The 26,189-nt window shown below is 46.3% G+C and overlaps 1 protein-coding gene across 3 annotated transcripts in view; it reads left to right on the top strand.

Annotated features, from left to right (window-relative positions):
- GLI3 (GLI family zinc finger 3) overlaps positions 1–26,189 on the top strand; it is a 282,606-nt gene that overhangs the window by 40,400 nt on the left and 216,017 nt on the right. Inside the window, exon 1 of one of the 3 annotated variants that reach the window (XM_086697026.1) lies at positions 22,510–22,986. The exons of the other annotated variants lie outside the window; for them this stretch is intronic. The gene's annotated coding sequence lies outside the window, so the exon portion shown is untranslated. Of the gene's footprint in view, positions 1–22,509; positions 22,987–26,189 lie in introns of those variants that run through there. 3 annotated transcript variants of the gene reach the window in all.

Here is a 26,189-nt window from a genome sequence, read left to right as displayed (position 1 = left end):
GCACAGTGTGGGGGCTCAATAAATACGTGTGGAATGGATGGGTGGGTCTAAAAATGACCTCAACCTACACTTGGAGGGATTTAGGAGAATTTTCACCTCTTTTATAAGATGCTGTTCTATATACTCTCTTCAGCTTCCGGTGGGTTCTATGAACTTGCAGAGCAGATGATTGTGCCATGTATTTTGGGGCAGCTACACCTATATTTACCAAGATCGTTCTAGTCTGCTCCCACTTTCAGTCTGTCTTTACGGTCTTTGACTGGTTTCTTTGGAAACACCACTGTGGGCTTAGTGAAGATGATGGGGAGCGAGAGCCTTCTGCACACATGGTGTGAGCTTTCAGGGGCTCTGCCAGGTTCTGGGACACCCCGTCAGGAAGCTGGTTCTGTCCAGAGTAGGAGGGCAGTGCTTGCTTCCACGGCTGGGATGGTGAAGCCTGAGATCGCCATCAGGCCTGGGAGTAGTGAGCTGCCCTCTTGCAAATGGTAAACACAAAGGTGGGCAAAGGTGGCCTCCTTCCTTCTTTGGAAAGTCAGTAGAGCTCCCTGCTCCAGGAGCATGACATTTGTTTCCTGCTTTGAAGTTGTATAATGAAGACTAACTTGGGGAGTGTTTGTACATATGGCTTCAAGGCTGTCCAGTGGCCAAACGTCTCAGCTCTCTAGCGAGTGACTGGGTGTTTTTTTTTTTATTTTTTTATTTTTATTTTTATTTTTTAGAGGGAGAGAGAGGGAAGGAGGGAGAGGGGCAGAGAGAGAGGGAGACACAGAATCCGAAGCGGGCTCCAGGCTCCGAGTTGTCAGCACAGAGCCTGATGCGGGGCTCGAACTCATGAACCGCAAGATCATGACCTGAGCTGAAGTCGGTTGTTTAACCGATTGAGCCACCCAGGCGCCCCAGAGAGAATTCTTAAGCAGGCTCCACGCTGAAGCCTCAGGCGGGGCTTGATCCCATGACCCTGGGATCATGACCTGAGTCAAAATCAAGAGCTGGACACTTTCAACCAACTGAACCACTCAGGTGCCCCTAAATACAGATTTTTTGCAAGGTCTTTCTTGGGAGGTTCATCTTGAGTAATAAAATGTTAATCAAGATTGCTTTGTGGGACGATGATCTGTGTATCCTCTCATATACCTGCGGTCTCTTCCATGTTTCCCAAAGCTCCAATTTAACACTGTTAAGAATTGTTAGTTTACATCAGAAGAGCTGACCTGCAACTATGTTTCTTCGCTACTTCTTGCTAAGAGAGATTTATAGTGTATGGGTCCCCCCCTCCCCATCTGAAAGTAGAGCGTTCCTGTGAAACCTTTCTAAGTTGAAATGGTGTAAAATGAAGAAGAAGCAATGACTGTTCATTTACATGGAAAATTTGGGGCGCCTGGGTGGCTCAGTCAGTTGAGCGCCTGATTTCAGCTCATGTCGTGATCTCATGGTTTGTGGGTTCGAGTCCTGCATTGGGCTCACTGCTGTCAGCGCCGAGCCCAGTTGGGATCCTCTGACCCCATCCCTCTCTCCCCCTCCACCTCTCACGCACTGTCTCTCTCAAAAGAAAAGAAATTTAGATGGAAAATTTTTTTTAGCATTCCCAGACCCAAAAACTACCTGTCAGGCTTTTCTGATACCTTAGGACACATCTTGCTAACGGATACAGAGAATAAATAGCGATAAAACAAACGTTCACAGACAGTGGTGTCTAGGTACTGAGCGCAGCTCCTGGGGAAGGGGCTGGAACAGCCTGGGATGTGCGCTGCCTCTGTAACAGCTCCCTGCAAAACACAGGCTGACTGCTAATTTTGCCATTTGGCTTTTTTTGGAAAAGCAAAAATCGTCCTCAGGTTTATGAAAACAGGTAGTAATGTTAGAGCAAAGTGGCAGGACGTGAACTCTTGAAAAGTGGGGGATACCTGTATCTACATTTAGATATAGGCCCCTTTGAAAAGTATTTCCCTTTCTTTTTAGGACCATGAAGTTATCTTTAGTCATAGCTAAGTGAATAGGCCCAGAATTGTTTCCTGAAACATCTCGGGGACCTGCCTCACTTATAGATGTGCTACTTAACGTTAGTGAGGATGAGAGGCTGTTTGTTTTTCTAACTATTCATTTTTGCATTTCACTTTGTTTAGCTTACTTGAGACACTCCACCTGGACAAGCTGGCAGCACAATCACGTTGAAAAATGATCAAAATGGAAGTAAATTTAATTACAGCCATTCTAGCTAGAGCCAAGATACATGGAGCATGACATACTGTGTCTTTTCAGTTGGCCCATGTGTCCTGCAGGGTGAAGACAGTCAACCAGATTTATTGAATGCCTGTTGCTTCATCCATTAATTTCTAACATGAATAGTTTTTGAAAACATCGTGTGTACCGGATGTTGCTTTTGTCACAGTTGCTGTGATGGAGCGTAAAGCAGGGGTGCTGACATTGTTGGGACTGGAGGTGGGCATCTGGGAAGACTTTCTGGAAGAAGAGATATTCACTCTAAAACCTATAAAATAAAAAAAAAAAATAATAATAATGAATTGGAAGAAAGCCAAGTAAGAAGAGTTGAGGAGGTGGGTACAGAGGGAATTAGGTTCCAGACAAGCAGCAGGTGAAAGGGATCCTTGTGTATTTAAGCAACTAAAATAACCCCAGCGGAGCTAAGGAATGGAGTGAGAGGGGGTGCGTGTTGTTGAGACTGGGTCTTGGTTGTGGAGGTCCAGGATGCCTTGTTTGGATTCTATCCAAAGGGAAGGTAACGTGTTCAAGCATGGATGATAGGACTGTATTTGGGTTATATCACTACAGCTGTAGTGTTTGTAACAGGGTAGAAGGGGGCCGCACAGAAGTCAGGAAGACCTTGTAGGCTACTGCATGAACTCTCACGCGCTCGGGTGGTGGCTTAGACTCCTTGGTGGCAGTGGGAGGAGACAAGTGGAATGCACTAGAGACACGAGCTTGAGTTTGGCAGGGTGTATTTAATAGGGCTGTGGGGGTGAAGGAGGGACAGTGAAAGAGGCAGTCCAGGACTGTAGGGTGGGCTTCTTGGGTAGATGGTGGTGCCTCTTGCTGAGACAGGAGCGGAAGCGCTGTTGGAGACTCTAAGGGCCTCACCTTGACAGGTGGTTCACTGCCATCCAAGTGATTGGAACCTTGGGAAAAGAGGCTTGGGTTGGAAGTGTTGATGGTCATTGGGAAGGTGTGAGGTCACGGAAGCAAGAGCAGGAAGACACCACTGTAGGCCTGAGCCCCATGGGACAACAGTGCACACCCCCAGACAGAGGAAGAAATGTCGTCTTTCTGAAACAGCATGGTTAAATGAGAATGTGTGTAAACCATCAAGTTTGGGCCCATCCTTTCTAATTGTATTTATGTTTTCCTTCTTTCCTCAGTTTGTTCTCCTCATTTTGATACTGTACAGGCAAGAATGTGTCCATAATAAGGTTGATCAGCATTAGAACAAATACAGTGTGAGAGGGAAGGTTCTTCTGAAAAAAAAAAAAAAAATTGCTCTGCAGCGTTGATACTGGCTGGAAAGAGGGTAAGGCACAGAGATTTATGGATTTTTAAAAGAAAATTTTTAAGGTTTATTTATTATTGAGGGACAGAGAGAGACAGAGCATGAGCATGGGAGAGGCAGAGAGAGGAGGAGGCACAGAATCTGAAGCAGGCCCCAGGCTCCGAGCTGTCAGCACAGAGCCCGACGTGGGTCTCGAACTCACAGATCATGAGATCATGACCTCAGCCAAAGTCAAATGCTCAACCACCTGAGCCACCCAGGCGCCCCCCATTTATGGATTTTTTAATGTTTATTTATTTATTTTGAGTGAGAGAGAGAGAGAGAGTGTGTGTGTGTGTGCGCGCGCACGCAGCGAATAGGGGGGAGCAGGGGGAGAAAGAGAGGGAGAGAGAGAATCCCAAGCAGACTCCACACTCAGTGCGGAGCCCAACACGGGATCATGATCATGACCTGAGCCAAAATGAAGAGTCAGATGCTCAACCAACCGAGCCACTCAGGCACCCCCATTATGCATTTTTAAAACGTAAAAAAAATCAATATTATTGTCAAGGGCCAGAAAGCAAAAGTATCCATAGGAAAGATAAATATCAGCTTATTTGCTGTTTTTGTATTTCTGGGAGGGGCAGGAGAGAGGAAGTCCCATTTTCTTAAAACTATCTGAAACAAATATGGGAACATGTTCACATGGCTTAAATCTGGGTTGTAGGTAGCCTGGAAAATTCTACCGTATCATTATTAGTACTTTTCTGTACATTAGGAATGTTTCATCATTAAAAGTTTTAAAAAAGAAACAAAAATCAGATGGGACGGTGTGTATGCTGACTGCCTGGGTTGTTCAGCTTTAGGAATCCTTGGAGGCCAGACAGGTTATAACAACTAGTAATAAACCAATAATCAATGTGTTTAAAAATAAATAATGAGTTAAAAGGCGTGAGAGTGTCCAGTCAGCCATCCACGCACATCGCTGTGTTCGGAATCCTGGCCTTCGGTGGCTGTGGATGTTCAGATAATTCTCCATTAAAAGTTGCAAAAACAAAATCAAAAACCTCTATTGCTTGTCTGCACAGAAGAGGTCCACAAAGAAGCAGATTCTTTCTACACGGAGGTCTTTACTTTCTGCTCACCTTTTGCTACAAGTCTAATTCCTGAGTAATTGGAGTTAGGAGTGTTTTGATTTTTTTTTTTTTTTTTTTCCTTGGAGCTGCTGATCAAAGGTGTTTCCATCCAAATGCAGGCGGGGGATGGCGCTCACAGAGGCGGGGGCTCACGGGCAAGGGGGAAAAGGGGTGAGCAGCGCTTTGGGTCCAGGAGATAGAAGCTTCCTCCAGGGATTTTTAAAAACCCCTTTTGAATGGGCTCATTGTTTATAAGAACAGTTCCTTAATGGAAAAACAAAAAGGCAAGAGGGTCTGTAGCTTGCTTTTCTGCTTTTCTGGGCTGGCCTCATTGTTTATTTGATTTATCAAGTCTCTGAGTAGTTGCTCTGCTCTGTGACCTTCCTTTAGCTATTCCTTTAGAGTATCCATTTACTTTATTTAGAAACATAATATTTAAAAAAGCTGGAGCTGAGTCAGAAAATCATCACCTTTTTGATGTGGCCGTTTCCCCGTCTTTTGAAACCTTAAACTTGCTAAGAGCCCTGGAGCTGACTTGCAGTCTCTGAATCAACAAGGATTTCTGGGTCTGGCAAGGGCTCCCAGACGGTGGGCGGGCCTCCCGGGCCTGGGAAGCTGGGAGGGGGCAGCAGGTCTGCCCCAGGGTCCTCCAGTCTGGTTTGCACGCAATTAGAGAACGCAGTGCCGGGTGGATCTGGTGCTAAGTGGTGGAGAAGGGCTGCAAAGGGCCTCAGCTCAGGTGGTGTTTGGATTGTGGGGGAGCCCGGCGGAGGAGGCCCCCCAATGTGAGGCTGGAAGGCCAGGCTGGTGTGCTCATCTGAGGAGGCGGCAGCATCATTTAGTACAGCTGCTGGATGATTCCTCGGCCTCGCTTTTCCAGGTTAAACGTGCTGTACGTATGCTGTCTTTTTAAAGATGTGTTCTTTTTTCTAAGATAATTTTTTTTAAGTTTATTTATTTATTTTGAGAAAAAGAGCGAGAGTGCGCAAGTGGGGCAAGGGCAGAGAGAGGTGGGGAGAGAGAATCCCAAGCAGACTCTGCACGGTCAGCGTGGAGCCAGACGCAGGGCTCTAACTCCCAGACTGTGGGATCATGACCTGGGCCAGAATCAAGAATCAGATGCTTAACCAACTGAGCCGCCCAGGTGCCCCGCGAAGATATTTTTTTTTTTTTTAAAGGTTTATTTATTTTTGAGAAGGACAGTCCACAAGCAGGGGAAGAAAAAAAGAGAGAGGGAGACACAGAATCTGAAGCAGGCTCCAGGCTCTGAGCTTGTCAGCACAGAACCTGACGCGGGGCTCGAATCCGCGGACTGCGAGATCATGACCTGAGCTGAAGTGGGACACTTAGCTGATTGAACCACCCGTGTGCCCCTAAAATAATTTTTAAATTATTTTTTATACATCTGTTCTTCCCTTTTTCCCTTGCCCCCCTTTTTTTTTACTTTTTACTTTCAATGACAAAGATTCTAACTCTGAAGTTTGAAGACCAAAAACTAGGTATCAAACATGGTTTCGTCACCTTAACACAAGAACTGTTTTAAACTTTAGCCTATATTCTTTTGAGTCTTCATGCCCCTGTTGCGTTTAGGTTCTATGCGTTCTTTTGCATTTTGCTTATGTTTCTCGAAATAAGGGGCCACCAAAGGCGTACGCAGAACTCTATTAAGAAGGTGCTTGTAGGAACAATGAACTGCATGGACCCAAGCCTAGAGAAGACTGTGACTGACCTCTGAAAGGACAGTTTACTCCCAGCTATTAACATTTCTTGACTGGATAGTCCCTTTTGTTTCTCGTAGAGGAACTTTAGAATCACGTTATTAAACTCCATCTCCGCCCCCCCCCCCGCCTCCCCCCCCCCCCCCCGCCATCCTCTGCAAGGAAATCAAGCAACAAAAGTAATACTATCTCTGTAGTAGATTGTGATAGGAATTACATTAAATCTATTTATTACTTTGGGACTAATTGACATTTTTATGAAAAATGGCATGTCTCTATTCAGATACGGTCTTGTTTGTGACTGTCAGAAAGTTTTTGTTATTTTTTAGTCCTCGTATGGGCTGTATGTATTCCTCAATGTGTTTATTTCTTGGCATTGTTGCTTGAGTTAGGAGTGTGCCCTTAGGTTTAATCGGGAGGTGGGGGTGGAACCCGAGGGGACGTGAGGACTTGGCTTTCAGATGGCCTGCTTCTCCCACTGGCTCTGCCATTTGCCAGCAGTGTGCCTTCTGGTGAGACAGGTAATCCTGCTGAGTCTTGGCTTTCTCACCTATAAATGTGGATAATAATGGTATCTACTTCTTAGGGTTGTTTTGAAAATTAAATGAGCTACTGTGTTAAGAACTTCACACCATTTCTGGCAGTTAATGCATGTTCAGAAATGATCTGTTTCTATTAACTAGTAATTGCTAGTAAATAGAAAAGCTGTTGATTTCTGGATATTTATTTTCTATTTTATGGCTATATTAAATGTCTTATTTGTTTTAATAATTTTTCTGGTACATCTTCTTGGATTTCTAGGTTACGCTGTAACACTGTGTGCCAATAAAAATATTTTTCTTCCCTTTTCAATTGCTGTATACTTGATTTCTGTTTTATATCTTGTTGAACTGCCTTCAGCCTCCTGGATAATAGTGATTAAGAGTGATGATAACTATCTTGGCTGTTATTTATTTATTTTTTATTATTTTTTTAATCTTTATTTTATTTTATTTTTTGGGAGCGAGAGAGAGAGAGACAGAGTGAGAGCAGGGGAGGAACAGAGGGAGAGGGAGACACAGAATCTGAAGCAGGCTCCAGGCTCCGAGCCGTCAGTGCAGAGCCCGATGCGGGGCTTAAACCCACGAACCGTGAGATCATGACCTGAGCCGAAGTCAGGTGCCCAACCGACTGAGCCACCCAGGCACCCCTCTTGGCTGTTACTTTAATATTATTATTATTTTTTAATCATGCTAAGGGAATATCTTTCTAGTTTGGGTTTGGCACTTTTGTAACATTGGGTGTTGGATTTTACCAAATACCTTTTTCATAATCTTTTGTTTTTGTGATATATGGTTTTTCTCCCTTGACCACGTGAAGATCTTTTTACATTTCTCATAATGTTAATTTTAAAATTTCAGTGTATTTAAACTAAAAAAAAAAAAAAAAAGAAAAGAAAAACCCATTACACCATAACAGTTCACCCACACCCCCTTTCCCCTGCCTCTGGCAACCCAGATCTCTTCTCAGGATCTTGATTCAATGGGCTTTGTTTATATATGTGTTTCTTTATATTTAGATTCCACATGTAAGAGAGATCATATGGTACTTGACTTTGACATATTTAACATAGCATAATGCCCTCAATGTCCGTCCACGGTGTCACAAATGGCAAGATTTCATTCTTTTTTATGGCTGAATAATATTCCTTCTCTATTGAGAATGTGACTGCAGTGAACATGTGTGTGCAGGTCTCTTTTCGAGTTAGTGTTTTGTTTTCTCTAGATAAATACCTAGAAGTGGAACTGCTGGATCAGATGGTAGTTCTAGTTTTAATATTCTGATGAACTCCCTACGGTTTTCTATAGTGGCTGCACCAACTTCCATTCCCACCAACCAGTGCTGTACAAGAGTTCTGTTTTCTCTGCATCCCGGCCAACGCTTGCTAGTTCTTGTCTTTTCGATCCTAGCCATTCTAACAGGTGTGAGGTGATCCCTCAGTGTGGATTTGCTTTGCATTTCCCTGATGATGAGTGATGTTGAACATCTTCCCACGTGTGTGTTGGCCATCTGTGTGTCTTCTTTGGGAAATGCAAATCAAAGCCACAATGAGATATCAGCTCACACCCGTTAGAATGGCTAGGCTCAAAAAGACAAGCAACAGCACGCGGTGGTCAGGAGGTAGAGAAAAGGGAACCCTTGTATATAGCACTGTACCTCACATTCTTGGTTCCTTTGTCTTGAATTAATTGACCACATATGTGTGGCTTTAGTTCTGGGCCCTCTATTCTGTTCCATTGATCTCTGTGTTTGTTTTTGACACCAATACCAGGCCGTTTTAATTACTGTAGCTTTGTAACATGGTTCGAAATCAGGGAGTATGATGCCTCCAGCTTTGTTCTTCTTTCTCAAGATTCTTTGGCTATTTGGGATCTTAGATGGTTCCGTACAAATTTTAGGATTGTTTGTGGTCTTTCTGTGCAAAATGCCGTTGGAGTTTTGCATTGACTCTGTGTATTGCTTTGGGTAGTATCGACATTTTCACAGTATTAATTCTTCTAATCCATGAACATGGAATTCTTTCCATTTGTGTCTTCAGTTTCTTTTATTAATGTCTTGTAGTTTTCAGTGTATCTCATAATATTCTTAATCATGTTTTCTGGTGTAGAATCTACTTGATTCTTTTTTTTTTTTAATTTTTTTTTTAACGTTTATTTACTTTTGAGACAGAGAGAGACAGAGCATGAACGGGGGAGGGTCAGAGAGAGAGAGGGAGACACAGAATCTGAAACAGGCTCCAGGCTCTGAGCTGTCAGCACACAGCCCGACGCGGGGCTCGAACTCACGAGCCGTGAGATCATGACCTGAGCCCAAGTCGGACGCTTAACCAATTGAGCCACCCAGGCGCCCCATAATCTACTTGATTCTTGATGTGATTTCATTTGCTAATACTGTACTTAGGAGCCTAGTAGTTTTACTGTTTGTCTATAAGTAGTTTTAATTTTTAGTTTTTCTCCTTCGTTCACGTAGTGTTAGATTGTGACATTAGAATTGCATTAGTTTTTCAAATGCATTGAAATTTTTTTTCCCAACGTTTTCCTTTAGAAACTTTTTCGTAACACGAAATCATCTGTCCTTTGGAAGTTTGAATGAATTCACACCTAAGACTACCAGGAACTAGGTCTGAAGACTTTATTGGAAATCCTTTTGAATGGCTTTCCAGTTTCTTTGTTGTTATTGGATCCTTCATATTTTCCGGCTCTTAATTCAAGATTTTATGATCTGATTGCAATGAGTGCTTCATTAAAAGAAACCCAGAGCTCTTCCTTATCCAGAGTCCTATCTCCTCCCCAGCTGGTGCTTGTTATTTTCTGTCCTTTTAATTGTAGGCGCACTTGCTAGTGGTCCTTCCGTTTCATCGTGCCCTTGCCCCGCAAACAACCTGCTTTGAAATGTTCTGATAAGTTATAATGGTTTTCAATTTGCCAAGTCATAGTTCTTTTGACGTCACCGTTATTTTCACTTATTCCTGCTTTCTTCTTTACAACTTCTAAAAACTTGGCACGTGAATTCGTATATTGGATTCTGTAACAGTAAAACTGTGCTTGCGCCACCAGTTTGGTTACCATCTATGATGACTGTTCGTCATCGTGTGTGCAAACATAAATATATTTTGCATTGTCCCTGTAGTTTTGCAAGCCATGAAATTGCACGTGTGTGTACACACTTAACTCTGGAGCATGAGCGTTCATTATAGGACGTACCTGAGTCTGTCAAGACGTAATATGATACGCTGGCTCTGGGAAAGACTGCAAGAGCGTGTTGATTTAGGCCATTGCTTCTCGGAAGCCGAGAAAGGAAATGGTTCATTCTGGTGCTGCTAATTGGCAGGGAGGAAGACAGACTCCTGTTATCCTTGCTAATTTACCCCAGGACTCTGTAAGATTTTGGTAAGGATATTTTCACTTCTGTGTCATCAGGTCTTAACTTGCTATTTTTTTTTTTTTAACTTATTTCCTTTTCTTTATTCTTCAAAGCCATTGGAGTACAAAGTGGGTGTTCATACTAATACTTTACGTGCTTGAAGATACACGTTACGTTATCCGAACTCCCATGTTTTATTTTCTCCACTGATCGTTTTATTTTGTTTTGGGCTGATGGCAGCTTTTCCTGATTACCTTTTACAAATGGAGAACAGAAAAAAAAAAAAAAAAAAAAACCCAAAAACTTTACTTTTGGAAGAGCATGATTAGTGCTTAGTGCAAGAGCTTGGTGATGTTAACTGTCGACCAGATCGTTCACTTTTGTGGTTTCTTGTCTCTTTCTACCTTGTCCTTACACATATTGACTTCCTGCACCGCTTCTCCTGTATAAGGATTCTTTTTTTCTTTTAATGTTTATTTATTTTGAGAGAGCGAGAGAGGAAGAGAATGCATGAATGTGCACGCAGGGGAGGGGCAGAGAGAGAGGAAGAGAGAGAATCTCAAGGCAGGCTCCATGCTGTCAGCACAGAGCCTGATGTGGAGCTCAATCTCACCAACTGTGAGATCATGACCTGAGCCCAAACCAAGAGTCAGAAGCTTAACTGACTGAGCCACTCAGGTGCCCTGGATGAAGATTTCTGTACATTGCATATTCTTTTCTTGGTTAATGATTGTACGGTTTGAGTTTGCTCCTCCAAATATTCCACCGGTTGGTTGGAATAAATTTACTTTATCAGTCTTGTATTGTCATTTACTTAGAGTTAGTTTTTTAGATTTTTATCAATAAATAATATAAGAGCACTGTGGTGTTTTGCCTTGCAGCTAATTTATCGTTTCTCTCGCTGATTATTTGCATATATTTCTTAAACTGGAATGGCTGGATCAAAGAATACATATTCAGAAAGGCTAAACCAATTTACCCTTTCACCAGCAATGTGTACATTGATATTTTTAATCTTTTACGATGCAGTAGGTGAAACAATAGAGTCCTTCTCCCCTGCTGGTTTTCTCAGGCTGTCGTAAGAAGTTATGACAAACGAGGTGGCTTACAGAAATCTATCCTCAGAGTTGTGGAAGCCACAAGTCTGAAGTCGAGGTGTGGCCAGGGTCATAATCCTCTCCGGGGAAGAATCCTGGCCATCCTTGGTCCCTGACTGGTAGCTCTATCACTCTAATCTCGGCCTCTGTTTCACGTGGTGTTCTCTGTGTTTGTCTCTGTGGCTACTGGCCTCCTTGTAAGACACCACTCGTTGGATTTAGGGCCTGCTCCAATCCGGCATGACCTCATCGAATGCAACTAATTACATCAGCAACAACCCTCTGCGCAAATCATGTCGCACTCAGAGGTTCCGGGTGGACACGATTTTGGGGGGGACACGTTATTCAAACCAATACAGTTGCTTTGATTTTGATTTTTTTTTTTTTTTTGATACTAAAAGTAACGTAAGTCTCATTGGAAAAGTAAAACTCCTCAGCCACAGCCACAGGAATGACTGATTACGGAACTTATTTTACTCTGTGGTGGTGGCATCTCCAGGGATAAACCTTATTCTTGATTTCTTGATAACCTTGTTTCTTGATTTCTTCTTCCTTATTCATGTAGATATTAAATAGCCATATCCTACATCTCAAACTTTAGCCCTTCAAAAAATAAAATATATGCAGGTTTACTTGCATAGGAGGCGCTTCCCTTATATTTTATTGCTAACACTGTTTCTAATGATAATCGTTAACACTACTCAGTCGTTTTTATTCTAGAGAGCACCAAAACCTTTAAAAGCTCTTTTTAGGTATTCTTTTATTTAATCCCCAAATGTAGCTCTCATAAAAATGAGATGGCCTAGGATTTGAAAGCTGATATGGTGTGGAACCGGAAGTTAGGTCTGTTTGCACTCACTGAAAATTCAGGTTTTTAAAAAATTTTTTAAAAAGGTTTATTTATTTTTGAGAGAGAGAGAGAGAGAGACAGAGAGAGAGCGAGCATGCACAAGTGGGGGAGGGGCAGAGAGAGAGGGAGACACAGAATCTGAAGCAGGCACCAGGCTTTGAACTGTCAGCACAGAGCCTGATGCAGGGCTTGAACTCATGAACCATGAGATCATGCCCTGAGCCGAAGTTGGACGCTTTACTGACTGAACCACCCAGGCACCCCTGAAAATTCAAGTTTTTAAAGATGGTGTTGTCTAGGCTTAGAGGCCACCTCAGGTTATTTGTTGCAGATGTTGTGGGCCTTTTCATGGCGAGACATGATGAAGGACTCTGATTCCCGTCCCCTGGCACAGTCACACTGATGGGCCTCGAAGTCAGTGGCTGTCTGTCTACCGCAGTTTCGTCTGGGTGGCCGTGTGGTTTTCCAGCTTTCTGTCTACTGTGTCTTCCTGCTGCACATGACGTTGCCTTGGGAATGGAGAGGACCTTGAAAGTGCCTTTTTTTCCAGTGCAATCAAGAGCTTCACTGTCTTTTCTGTAAATCTTTCCTGTGTACCTGCCTGTGCACTGTGCTGGTCACGACGGACGCTCACCAAGGTGAGGAGGGCAGATTTCAAGCAATGCAAACTTCCGCCGGGCAGAGGAGAATACCTCCAAATTCTTTCATGATGCCATGCAACCAGTATTCTGGTTGGGAGTTTTTAAAAATGCTGGGGGGGGGGGGGTGGGGTGGGGCAGGGGAGACAGGAGAGAATGATCGCTTATTTCATCAGAAGGGAGTTGTCAGGGAAAGCCGACAAGAGGAGCTCAGATCCGATTGCTTTTTGTTTCAAATGCGAGCTTCTGTAGCGTAAAGCGGTGGTTTGTAAGAATACTGTTCGGCTCTGGAGTGCCCAGACACACTTGGAGCTAGAATTTCATACCTGTGGTTGCTGCCGATATGCTCGGGCTTGTGGGATCATTTGCTTAACACAGGGTGACAGGGAGGCTAAATCCTCAGTCCCTGCTCCTCTCTGGGCACCAGCCAGCTGTTACAGAAGTGGCCGCCATAGTGCAGAGAGGGAGCCAAGTTGACTGCGGGGACAGGTCAAGCCCCTGGGCTCCAGGAGGTCATGTTTGTCTAGATGGTCAGCCCCAGAAAGCAGGTCCTGGATGCTGACACCAGGTTGTTTTCTTTTTTTGTTTTTTAATCACAGTTTTGTTTTTGGTTTTGGTTTGTTTTTAATGTTTATTTATTTTGGAAGGAGAAAGAGAGAGATGGAGCATGAGCAGAGGAGGGGCAGAGAGAGAGGGAGACACAGAATCTGAACCGGGCTCCAGGCTCTGAGCTGTCAGAACAGAGCCCGATGCGAGGTTCGAACCCACAAACTGTGAGTTCGTGACCTGAGTCAAAGTCGGAAGCTTAACCGACTGAGCCACCCAGGCACCCCTTAATCATAGTTCTTGGCACTAACAGCCTCGGTCGCCAGCTAGAGAGGACCACTGGCTGGTGGAGCTGACCACGCACGCACCCGTGTAGCAGCACGTCTGTGATGTGATCGTCCAAGGGAAGCTCAGACTCACAGGTGGGTCTGGAATGCACGAGCAAGGCATGTGGATGTCTGTACATTCTTAGTGCTGCCGGACAGCAGCTACAGCTCACCGATAGCATGAGACCTGCACAAAAAAGATCTCTGAGCATCCTGCCGTAATTATTAGAAAAAGGTGGCTTTGGGTGTAGGGCTCAAACTATCACTTTAAAGGTTTCTGGGCATCTGAAGGGATGCTGGAGAGAGGATGCAGGAGAACATGAGTGTGTGATGGGGAATTGGAAGCGGTCTTTTACTTCAATTTACTTCCCATAAGCCTAGAAAAAAAAAGATAGTGGCTGGATTTCAACAAGAATACCACTTGTAGATCTGAACAGGTGTGGATTCCGAAGACCCCCGGTAAATGTGGTCTCCAGAGGCAGCACCACCTTGGCCAGCTGGGCCTTGAGCCCCAGGCACTGAAGTATATAAAAGCCCAGGCTGAACAGAGGACTCAGTAGCACAGGCAGAAAATGCCAGGCGTGCCGACCTCCCAAGCCCATTGACCTGCGTGCCTGGGTAGAGGGGGGCCCGTGTCCCCCTTAGCAGCGTTGTGTGTGATACAGGTTGCGTTTTGTGTGAGGTGAAGCTTGAAATGCAGGGTGTTTCTTCCAGAGTGCCTTGGAGATGGTGGCTGTGAATGGGGAGGAGCCGAAGTGGCTGCAGGGAGATGTCCAGATGCACTGAGGGCCCAACACCAGCTTTGGCTGGTCCCACAGGCAGTACTGCACCTGGAATGGGCTGTAAGTGTTGTCCTGGGGTGGCCAGATCTCCATATTCCCATATAGGTGAGTCATCAGGTGACGGTTTCTCCAGAAAGGAGGGTGACCTTGAAGAAGGCGGTACTCTGTGGCTCAGGTGATCCCTGCATGGGCTGAGCTGAAGGCTGCTGGCCAACAGTAGCTGGGGCAACAGGTGGTTCAGTGAAGGGAGATCTGCCTTGGGCATTTTCTTGGTCACCACAATATATGTGTGTGTGTGTATATGTTTATGGATGCATATGTATATTTATGTATGCATGTTTGTTCCTTTGTTCATTCATTCATTCATTCATTCATTCATTCCCGGAAGCAGTCCATCAGCCAGTGTGCACTGTCCACTTATGAAAACCAGGCAGTGTTGCAGGTCCTGGAGCTAAAGCATTGAACAAAACGGGCCCTGCACTGGGGACCCAGCCAGCCTTCCAGTCGGAAGACCGTCGGTACACAGGACATGAGGGTGGCAGGTGGAATGGATGTTCTGGCGGTCACGGAAGGACTGAGATGGGGAGGGGCTGAGGGCGAGGAAGCCAGGAGGCACGGCCGTGGGAGCAGGGAGGAAGAGCCTTTGGGCCGAGCGCATGGCCAGGCCCCATCGGGAACACAGGCGCCGTGTGTTCCAGAACAGAAACAGAATTGTAAGAGAGGGGGAGGCATGGAAGGAAAGGAGACCGAGGCAAGGAGTTTAGATTTTATTCTAGGTAGGATGGGACTGACTCAAGGTGTGGAAGCAGAAAGGAGCTCTTCTAGAGAAGGCACTTTGCGGAGACGCTTGGCACGTGCCGTTCCTGTTAGGTTTGGTGGGACTCACTTCGACAACAGCCCTAACGAGTAGGTGCTGTTGGTCCCCCGGTTTGCAGGTGAGGAAACCGAACACAGGGTAGATGATTTACCACAGGGCTGGAAAGTGGCAGAGCTGGGGACCCACACCTAGGACATCGTGTTTCTGATCCTGCGCCCCTGACCTCCTGAGTTCTGGGAAGATCGCCTGATTAATATGCGGGGTGAGGGTAGGATTCCTGCCTGAGGCCGTTGAGGTGCAGGTGGTTTCGCTCTGGAGACAGACCGAAGCTGCTGCCAGGCTGCCTTCATGATAGGCAGGTGCAGAGGAAGGGGGATGTGGGAGGTCAAACAGAGACGAGAGGGGAAACTGAGTCCTGGATTTTGACTTGAGCCACTATGCAAGATAAGTATAGATCTGACTGGTTGCATCCTATATGTTCTTGTCCATTTGGGGATTCTGTTGGGGGAATTCCAGGCTGTTACAGGTCTGTTGGTCACCTGCAAGGAAAACAAAACTGATTTACCTGTAAGGGACATGGATTCCTGCCAGGAACCTCTTCCCCCACTGCTGTCCCCAGAAATGATTCACTTTCCAAATGCTTGCTTGTCCTAAACCATTGCTATGGGACTGGTTGGGGTAAGAAAAGGCCGTTTTGAGGTGCCTCAGGTCCCTTCTCCACTCACCCCCACAATGAACAGTCTGGCACATGTGAACCTTTTGCGTGTTGCCACCTGTCATGGTGCCGTTTGCCAGAACAGAGTGAAGGGCAGTTACAGAGGTAGGCACCACTTACATGGTACTGTTTAACCCTGGGAGGATGCTAAAACCAGTATTTTTTTTCATTAAAATTTTTTTTAAGTTTATTTATTTTTAAGAGAGAGGGAGAGAGAGAGAATAAGTGGTGGGGTAAGGGGGGGGGGGCAGAGAGAGAGAGAGAGAGGGAGACAGAATCCGAAGCAGGCTCCAGGCTCTGAGCTGTCAGCACAGAGCCCAAGGTGGGGCTTGAACCATGGGATCATGACCTGAGCCAAAATTGACATGTAACCGACTGAGCCACCCAGGCGCCCCTCTTTCCCTTTTTACACCTGCTCTGGCTTCTCTCCTGGTCTCTTGTTGCATGGACTCTGCTTTGCAAGGCCATCAGGGACCCCACGTTGCTGACTCCAGTGGTCAGCGTTCAGCCCTTATCGTACTTGGCTTCTTGGTGGCGCTGGATGTACCTCGGGGTACTTTCTTTATTTGACACCTCTGCCTGCTTTCTGCTTTCTGGCCACTGCCTATCCGTACCCTTTTCTGGCTTCTTTTTTTCTCTGGCTTTTCGATTTGGGGTGCGCCGGAGTTAAGTCCTGGGTCATCCTCCCTCTCTCAGTTTACTCCTTTAGCAACAGCAACCAGGCTTATGAATTCAAATACCATTGATTTCTTGACTTGCTCATAACTTCCAGATGTATTGTTTTAGCCCAGACCTCTCTCCCCAGAACTCTAGACATGTATATTCAACTCTTAGACGTTTCTGTTGCAATAATCTGATAGACCTCTTAGACGTGAGGTTGAACACCGAGCTGATATCCAGCACTCACACCCTAACCTGCTCATGCCCACCGTTCTCATCCCCCATGGATGGCAAGGCCATCTTCCAATTGTTCAGGCCCCAAATGTCGGAACCGTGTCCTTTCTCCCTCTCTTTCTCTTTGCACACCAACCGCAAGTCTAGCTTGTTAGGGAATTTGGTCGGCTCTGCTTTCATAAGCCACCTGCTCCCTGCTCACCACCTGCTGCTCCTTTCCGGATGGCAAGTAGCCCTGCGCCCTGCCTCCATCTTTGCTTCCCTGTGGTCTCTTGTCAACGCGGAGCCTTTACAAGAAGTCACTGGGATTGTGTTGCTCTTGAGCTCAGAATTTACTAATGGTCACCATCACTCGGAGCCAAAGGCCTCTGTCCCTCCCCTGCTACCCACACTCTCTCCCTCCCTGTCTCTGCTCCAGCCACACTGGCCTGTGGGCCATTTTGGAGCCTCTTGTCCAGCTGTTCCTTCTTCTTCTGAATCTGTTCTGCTAACTCCCTTACCTCTTTCGGGTGTGTTTTTCGGTGAGCTCCAGGGGGAACTTCCGCCTGTTGGCCTCCGCATGGCCTCCATGGCCTGATTCCACTTACACCACTTATCGTTTTATGTCTCTATAGCTCTTGATACCCTCTGACAAATGCTGCCTGCTTGTTCTATAACTGAGCTCCCAGTGATGGGGATCCATGTTTATTTTGGTGGTATAGCCCACATTTTGGAGCTACATCTGGTGGGGCCCTTCTGTTGTGCTACTGAAGAAATAACTCTCATTGCCTCAGGAGAGGGGATGAGGAGTTCCTTGGAGATCAAAGGCAAGGTCATTTTGTTTTGTTCTGTCTTAGCTTAGGTGGCGAGAGCAGGCTATCTTTGCGAAGGCACGTATTCCAGTGTGGTCAGCACCGTGGCTTCTGCAGCGCTGGTAGCTGCCAAAGGGACTTTTGCGTGTGACTGTGGGATTAAAGCACCTGCTTCTTGGGGGCCGGCAGTTTGGTCTCATTGGTGTGACCAACCAACTACCTCCTGTAAGCGAGGGTCCCAGCAGAAGCTACATGTGTGAAACATCAAGTTAACTTTTAAAACTTTGTCAGCGCTTTGGGTGATACACATTTTTGTACTGACTTTTCTGGAACTTTCTGTTCTAGAGGAGAGAAGTTGCGTAGGTGGCTTCTGGTCCACAATGACATTTGCCTGCTGTCTTTGGCCAGCATCCTCTCAGCTGGGCCGCAGCTGGGCCCTCCTTGTCCACGGGCCCAGGGGCAGGGCATCTGCTCTGTGCAATTGGTCTGTCCATGGGCCCCGGGGCAGAGCATCTGCCCCGTGCACTTGGTCTGTAAGTTGCACAGCACCTGAAATCTGTTTTAGCGCTGATTTGAGAATGCGTTTATCCGGTTCTGTGAACAGCCTTCGAGCTCCCTGAAGGCAGAGCTGTGTCATATCTGTCTCGGTGCTCCAACATCCAGGCCAGTCCCTCACATGGCAGGGTGTTAGGAATGTTTATGGAATTGTGCATGACAGCGCGCAGATAGAACCTCATCCGAAGTTATGCGTTAGGCAGATGTGAATGGTTCTGGAGCAGGGTGGTGGTGATGGTTGTACAATACGTATGTACTTAACACCACTGAACTGAATGCTTACGAGTGGTTAGGACAGTAAATTTTATGTTGTGTATTTCACCAAATTAAAAAAAAAGTTGGGGGAAAATGTAAGGAATTAAGCACCCCACCAGGACATGATGCTCTAGCATGGTCTTGTTTGGGCAGACCAAGGCCAGGAGGCACAGAGAATTTCTACTGAGGGGCTTGGTAGTTGTTTGCGTTGGTTTTCTGTGATTAAAATGCCCCTTATTGGGGTGGCTGCATGGCTCAGTCGGTAAAGCATCCGACTTCAGCTCAGGTATTGATCTCGTGGTTCATAAGTTCTAGCCCCGCATCAGGCTCTGTGCTGACAGCTCGGAGCCTGGAGCCTGCTTCGGATTCTGTGTCTCCCTCTCTCTCTGCCCCTCCCCCACTTTGTGCTCTGTCTCTCTCTCTCTGTCAAAAATAAATCAAAACATTAAAACAATTTTTTTAAAAAACGCCCCTTACTTGTCCCTGCTGATCTATGATTTTAAACTCAATTTTGAACTTGATTCCCTTTGCAGTTTGGCTTTAGTCCCTGCATCCCCTTGTTAAACTGCTTGCTAATGATCATCCTTGCATCAAATTTGACATTTGTAATTTCTGCATTTTATTTTATTCCAGAATAGTTAACATTCAGTTTCAGGTGGTACAAGTGCTCCCCTTAATCCCCATCACCTATTTCGCCCACCCATCCCCCACCTTCCCTCTGGTGACCATCAGTTTGTTCTCTGTAGTTAAGAGTCTTGGCTTGTGTGTCTGTTACTCTCTTTTTTCCCCCTTGCTCACTTGTTTTGTGCCTAAAATTCCATACATGAATGAAATCAGACGGTATTTGCCTTTCTCTGACTGATTTCACTTAGCATTATTCTCTCTAGCTCCAACCATATTGTTGCAAATGGAAGATTTCATTCTTTTTTATGGTGGAGTAATATTCTGTTATATACATATGTATATATGTATGTAGGTATGTAACATATATGTAAAGGAATATTATATAACATCTATATATAACAGGATATAAATAACAGTATGCATACATAATATAGCAATATATATATATATATATGTATATGTACACACACACACAATATTCTTTATCCATTCATCTATCAGTGGATACTTGGGCTGCTTCTATAGTTTGGCTGTTGTAAATAATGCTGCTAGGGGTGCATGTATCCCTTTGAATTAGTGTTTATGTATTCTTCAGATAAATACCCAGTAGTGTGAATGCGGGGTCATAGGGTAGCTCTATTTTTAACTTTTTGAGGAGGCTCCACATTATTTTCCACAGTGGCTGCACCAGTTTGCATTGTCACCAACAGTGCAAGAGGGTTCCTTTTTCTCCACATCCTCACCAACACTTGTCGTCTTTTATGTTTTTGATTTTGGCCATTCTGACAGGTGTGAGGTGGTATCTCATTGTCGTTTTGATTTGCATTTCCCTGATGATCAGTGATGTTGAGAAGCTTTTCCTGTGTCTGTTGGCCATCTGGATGTCTTCTTTGGAGAAATGTCTGTTTGCTTCTTCTGCCCATTTTTTAATTGGATTGTTTTTTTGGGTGTTGATGTGTATAAGTTCTTTATATATTTTGGATACTAACCCTTCATCAGATATGTCATTTGCAAATACCTTCTCCCCTTCTGTAGGTTATCTTTTAGTTTTGTTGATCATTTCCTCTGCTGTGTTGAAGCTTTTTATGTTGATGTAGTGCCAATAGTTTATTTTTGCTTTTATTTTCCTTGCCTCTGGAGACATATGTAGAAAAATGTTGCTATGGCCTATGTCAGAGGAGTTACTGTGCTCTTTTCTAGGACTTTTATGGTTTCAGGTTTCACATTTTGGTTTTTAATCTTTTTTGAGTTTATTTTTGTGTATTATGTAAGAAAGTGGTCCAGGTTCAGTCTTCTACATGTTGCTGTGCAGTTTTCCCAACACCATTTGTTGAAGAGACATTCTTTTTTCCCATTGGATATTCTTGCCTGCTTTGTTTATGTTTCTACATTTTAAAGCCGCAGAAAAGTGGAACTGGAGATCATGGGTCACAGGCTCGGGTCCTGGCGTCAGAAGGACGCTGCCATTTACTATATCTGTTCTTTGCCTTTTTGCACTTGGGCCTCCTCACCTGCAGGCCGGTGATGGCAGTGGACGTGGCCTCATTTTGCCCCCTTGTTAACCTTTTCACTTTCAGTGCCCCTGGCTTCTGGAGGACCCATCACGATGACACCTTCCTCTATGTTTGAAGTCCCGGGAGTGGCCTGTATGTTTTTGTTCTTTGAATGTGCCGACCTCCTGTGCCCACCGTCCCCCCGGTTCTCTCTTCTCCCAGCGCCGGAATCTCGAGCTGTTTCCCGTTACTCAGTCTGAGGGTCCCCTGGGGACTTTGCTGACCCCCTCCACTTCTGCTCACCCCCACTAGAGTACAGGCTCTGCCAGGGGCCTGTAAGCTCCCAGAGGGAGTACAGAGATGGTCCCATCGGCCCCTGGCACAATGCCCTGTGTCACACAACAGGGCTCAGTAAGTAGGCAAATTACACGGGAATAAACACAAGTGCCCCCGTTCTTGGCCCCTTGCAGTGTTCACTTATGACCTGGGTCCGCTCCCGTATTTTAGTCTGGTGTGTGCTTTCTGTGCAGTATGTTGGCCGTCACCTTGAAATTCAGGGAAGGGTTTTACGGGTGCCCAGGGGAGGGCAGAGCCCCTGCGCTCCTCCTGGGCTCCTGGGCCCTGCCGGCTTTCCCAGCCCCTCCAGGCAGCGGAGCTCAGGAGTTGGGCTGCAGACCTGGCGATCGATACACTGCCTTCAACTCAGGTCCGGAGAAGAGCAGCGCAGCTCGTTGAAGATTCGGGAAGCGGTGCCTTAGAGGAAATCCTCGCCAAATTAAGTTTTGGACCTTTTCTTTTTCTCTGTAGCCTAGGGCTAAAGAAGCAGGTTGTCTGAGACACTTGAAGGGTGAGGAGGCAGGCCGTCCCAGCTGAGTTCAGACCGGGGCTGGGAGGCTGTTATTTGTACAGCTAACTTTGGGCATCTGTTTGCATGAATTCATGTCTTGTTCTGTTTCTTCTGACTGAGGAGGTTTTGGGGCCAAGCTGGGCCAAGCACCTGGAGAGGGAGGGAGGGAGAGAGAGAGAGAGAGAAACAGAGAAACAGAGTAGTGTATGGGCCTGAACAGGATTTGTCAGAACCTAGGGGCAAAGCAGCACACAAAACTGTGGAGGCGGCGTTCTCTGGACCTCTGCTTGGAACCCAGCTCCTTCTGGCATCTTGACGAATCTCTGAGGATATCCTTGGGTCAGCCCCAACATATGTGGGGTACGGGTAATGGGGTCTGAGTGCACATTAAATCCAGTAGAGATGGGGTTTCATGACAGGCTGGCTGGGACATCTGACACTTATTGGTCACCATACCTGATTTGGATGACCTTGCTGGCTCACCCGTGTGGCTGTCCTCCTCCATCATTCTGTGTGTGACGTGGAGCTCGGTGGACAAGTTCAGACACGCCACAAATGACAGTAGTGCTGAGGATTCCCTGGGCCCAGGCTTTGTTTCTGACTCTGCTGTGTGACCTTGGGGAAATTTCTTACCCTCTCTGAGCTTTGGTTTTCTCCCTGCCAAAATAGGAATGGTTAAAATTGTGGTGAAGATTTAAGGAAATCAGTGACGTGAAGGGTTGCGCACAGCATGGCATTCACTAGCTTCGGATGTCGCTGTGTTATTATTCATCTTAGCGGGCGAACTTACTCCCACAGGTTTTGCTTTTCCACAGAAGTTTGCAAAACTAAACTTGTTCCCTGCCCGCAGAACGTTTGTAAGGGGAACTGCCGTCACCTCCGGTTTTCCAAAGGAAGCAACCGAGGCCCAGAGGGCTGAAGTTTGTTTCCTCGGCTCGCACAACTGGACTGAGGTGCAGAAGGCGAGCATTTGGGGCGGGGCGGTGGGGAGGGGGGGGGATTGGTCCCGTGGACTTTATTCGCGCTCGCGTCACCGCCAAGTGGCAGCTAAAAACATCGATCCCTGTTGGTTACAGACCCCGGGGGAGGTGGATGAAACGCCACACGCGCGGTGTGTTTTTTGATCAGCTAGCCTCAAGGCCTCTCTTGGAACTGAAAGGACTCACAATGGGTGCGACTCCGAGGGAACCGGCTGAATTTCTGTAAATCAGGCAGCAGAGACATCCCACACTCTGCCGACAGAGCGTCTGCAGCGTGGGGTGAGAGGTTCTTCTGAGAACTAACATCTATAGCACGCTTCTCATGTGCGTCCGCTTAATCCTCGCGGCAAGCCCGCTGCTCTGCTCGCGCCCGCGCCTCCGACGAGGAACCGAAGCTGAGTGCAGAGAGGGGCGGGGCCTTGAACCCCGGCAGCCAGACTCCACGGCCCTGCTGTCACCCTCTGTGCGGCCCCAGGGAGGGGGCAGCGGACGAACACAGTTCATCAAAAACGAACAGAAGCTGCAGATGAAAGAGGAGGTCTGTGAACATGTGAAGGCTTTTTTGTGTGTGTGAACCGAGACGGGCTTCAGTTATGCTCTGTGTGTCGGTGAAGAGGCACCGTGAACTCCCAGGTCGGCCGGCAAAGGGCCGATGTCTGAGGCTTTGCTCCGTTCCGGCAGCTGGATAGCAACACGGAGCCGTGGATGTTTCCAGGGGAGGAAATGAATACACAGGCGTCGGGGGTGAAGGAGGCCAAGTGCGTGGAGTCGGCCGAGAGGTGGATTCAGTGGAAAGACGGACACAGAGTGTCCTCTGTAGACGCGATGTGGAACCGGTTCCCAGGGAGCCAGTCAGGAAACCAGAATCGGAGGGTCAGTTCCCCACTTTCCTCACAGATGAGAGTGGCCAAACAAAATCTGCAACTTTGAGGGTGGGGGAGTTTACCTGGTTTAGGTGGAAGAAGGCAGAAAAGAAAAACTAGGTGCCCAGGTGTTAACAGGTGATGGGCATCTTTAATTGATTTTCAGTGTGATAAAAATGCCCCCTGAAAGTTGGGAGCAATTGGAAGGGTTGTGTATTTTTATTATACTCTATGAATGCCCTTGGCATATTTGCCAAGTTTTACCCTGTAGAACACGTGAAACCATCCTACGTTTAATTTTGTTTTTAGTCCGATACCATCAGGAATCTGCTTTGCGTTGTCCTTTTGGTCCTTTGGAAGAAATCTTAAGTTGGGATATTTTGTAGAATTATCACAGTTGGCCAAATATTTCTGTAATCCCTCAACACGTCTCAGAAACCAAAGCCACGTGGCAGTGGCCAGGTGCGTGTCCAGTATGTAATGTCCACACGTATAAAGTTGTAAGAACCGAATGGATGAGCTCTGCTTTTGTTCTCAGTGACAGCTTTTACTTTTCTCCCTTGTCTGCCCTGGGTCCCTTCTACTTTGGAGAGAACACAGGCCCTTCTTGAGGCCACTGGCTGTTATTTCAGTTGATAGTGTTCCTGCAGAATTACCCGAGGTTCTTTCTGCTTTGGGGGGACCAGTGACTCAGAAAACCCTATGTGCTTAGGACAGGAGCCTGGTTTGGAATGTTCTAGTCATTCTTCTGGCAGGTCTATTCTGGTAGGCAAGTGAAGAAAGGGAAGGAGAACAGGAAAATACAGAAGAAACGTTGTTGGAGAATATTATTCTGTGTGTTGACGTCTAAATCAGAATAAGTCGGGGCAGCTTTACACAAAAGCAAAAATGGACTGCAACCTTGTTACCCCAGGTCTGTGCAGGACGCTCATTCATTCATGTCACTAGACTTATTATAGAGACCACAAAGGTAATATTAACACAGTTTAAAAACTCCCTTTCCAGACATTAGAGCCAGACTTGGGCCTTAGAAGGAAGTAACTTGGGCTGTGCAGGAACACACGAGGGAGAAGAGCTCTCAGAGTGTTAGACTGTTCTTGCCCATGTGTCTGTCTAGGGCAGCCCGGCTCACCCAGCCTGGTGCTCATGAAGGCTCTATCTCCCCAGATGAGCCAGGCTTCAGGCATTTCAGGAGCCCCTGCAGTGCAGCTGCCTGTGGCACGATGCAAGAGGAAAACCTAACCATTGTCATGACAGCTTGACTTGGCAGGAAGATAGCGAGGGACCATCAGTAAGTGGCTGACAGTGGTCCCCCCTCCAAAGGGCAGGGTCTTACCAGAGGCGCTGCTGGGGTTGGGGAGGATCGCCCTCGTTGGCCGGTTGTCTTGACTGGTTGTCTGTCTCGCTCTGACTGTCATTCCCTACCAATGGGGTTCTGAATAGGAGGCTTCATCTCTCTGAGCCTCGGTTTCTGCCGTTGTACAATGTGCGGTCCTCTTCACAGCTCACAGGGCAGCTGCAGGGTCCATGCAGAGCTCTTCAAGTGTCCTGTTAAATGCAAGCTGCTAACAGTAAGTGAGGACTTGTGTTACCTCTACTCCAGGGTAAATCTCACCTCTGCTGCTGAAGGCTCTTCTCCTATCCTGGGCAGCGCGTTGGAGCCCAGGTGGGAGGGCAGACCGGGGGAGTTGGGATGTCTGAGTGCCGTCCATCCCCGGAGCTGCCCGCACCACCCAGTGAGGGAGCCTCCGGACAGGCTATGACCCAGGACGGCAGTGCCGAGGATGGTTTTGAGGCCACTTCATCTTTTTAGCCCGTTAAGCGTTTCCGCTTCTTCATTTTACCATCTAATTGTGCTGATTGATAGAAACGCAGTAGTGCAAACTCTCCAACTCTGGGGATCCTCCGCGGTGGCCGTCCAAAGTGCTGTCTATCTTCTGTCCTACAGGCCCATGGTGGGGCAGTGAGGGCACCTAGGAGATCCACCCAAAATGAGCTGTTGGGACCTGAGCAGCATGTGTGAATCCTGTAGGGGTCCCCTGCCTCATTTTGGAGCTGTTCACATGATTTTATCCTTAGGGTCAGTGTGAGGGCACACTGTGCTTAACTTTTGTGGGTAAAAAAAGAGACATTCCCCCCTCGCCCCCAAAACATCATTAAAACATAGGGGAGAATTCCTAGTAGAAATAGGTAAAACATGGTCTTAGGTCTTTCCTTTATTTTTCTAGTATCTAACCCCTGTGTGGATAATGAATGTCCGATGTTTTCTGCAGTGGGAAGGGGAATCCTCAGGAGAGTTCAGTGCCAAGCATCGGCATACCTTTGGAAAAAGTACCTTTGGAAATTATAAACTCTCATGTTGTGAGAAGCCCCACATCCCAGGGCCTTTGATGCCCAGCCTCTGTCCTTTCTGTCTCACTGCACTTTCTGTGTCCCGTAGCATTTGATTATGGTTTTCTAATAGCAAAGCAATACTGAATGTAGAAAATATTGAAAAACATAGCAAAAGAAACTAAAGTTCACCCTAATTCCACTACTCACATATGGGTGAAAATTAACATTTTAGCACATTCCCTTCTAGCCTTTTTTCTACACATGCATATCTTCACATCACTTCCCCATCATGGCATAGGAGTTGGAAACTCTCCTGTCTAATTCCTTCCGTATGTGCTTTGACTCATGATCTCCTTTTTCAGTTCTTCTTGTCGGAAAGGATTTTTAAAATCCTAAGGTTTTCACATACAGAAGCCAAAAACATACTGTTTTGTGAAACGCATGACACAGTTACTTATATGATAGAAAAGGGCACAAAATCACATCCCATCCAGATTTCTCTGAAAAAAAAAATTTTTTTTAACGTTTATTTGAGACAGAAAGA

The sequence above is a fragment of the Puma concolor genome, chromosome A2, assembly GCF_028749965.1.
Source record: "Puma concolor isolate L17-30 chromosome A2, mPumCon1.1.hap2, whole genome shotgun sequence".
Taxonomy (NCBI): Eukaryota; Metazoa; Chordata; class Mammalia; order Carnivora; family Felidae; genus Puma; species Puma concolor.
The sequence above is the reverse complement of the archived record's forward strand: the minus strand, read 5'-3'. Positions and strand labels throughout refer to the sequence as shown.